The sequence below is a fragment of the Otolemur garnettii genome, unplaced genomic scaffold, assembly GCF_000181295.1.
Source record: "Otolemur garnettii isolate 467f Iridium unplaced genomic scaffold, OtoGar3 scaffold00054, whole genome shotgun sequence".
Lineage (NCBI taxonomy): Eukaryota > Metazoa > Chordata > Mammalia > Primates > Galagidae > Otolemur > Otolemur garnettii.
The window spans coordinates 4955727-4956023 of record NW_003852449.1 but is presented as its reverse complement, the minus strand read 5'-3'; positions in this window follow the sequence as shown (position 1 = coordinate 4956023).

Here is a 297-nt window from a genome sequence, read left to right as displayed (position 1 = left end):
CGTATTGTCCCGTCCTTTCTTCATTTTATAGGTAGTAATGAAAATCTGTGTTTGGTGCTTGGAGTATTTAAACTTTCAAAAGTATCCGGGCGTGGTGGTCCCCACTCACAATTCTACTCAGGAGTCTGAGGCTGGAGGAGTGCTTCAGCCCAGGACTCGGAGGGACAGTGAGCTGTGATCGTGCCACACTGCACTGCAGCCTCGGTGAGACAGCCAGACTCTATCTCTAAGAAAATTAAAAATAAACAAATTCCAAATAGATTACTACAATCATGTTAAGACTGCTGTGAATGCTTG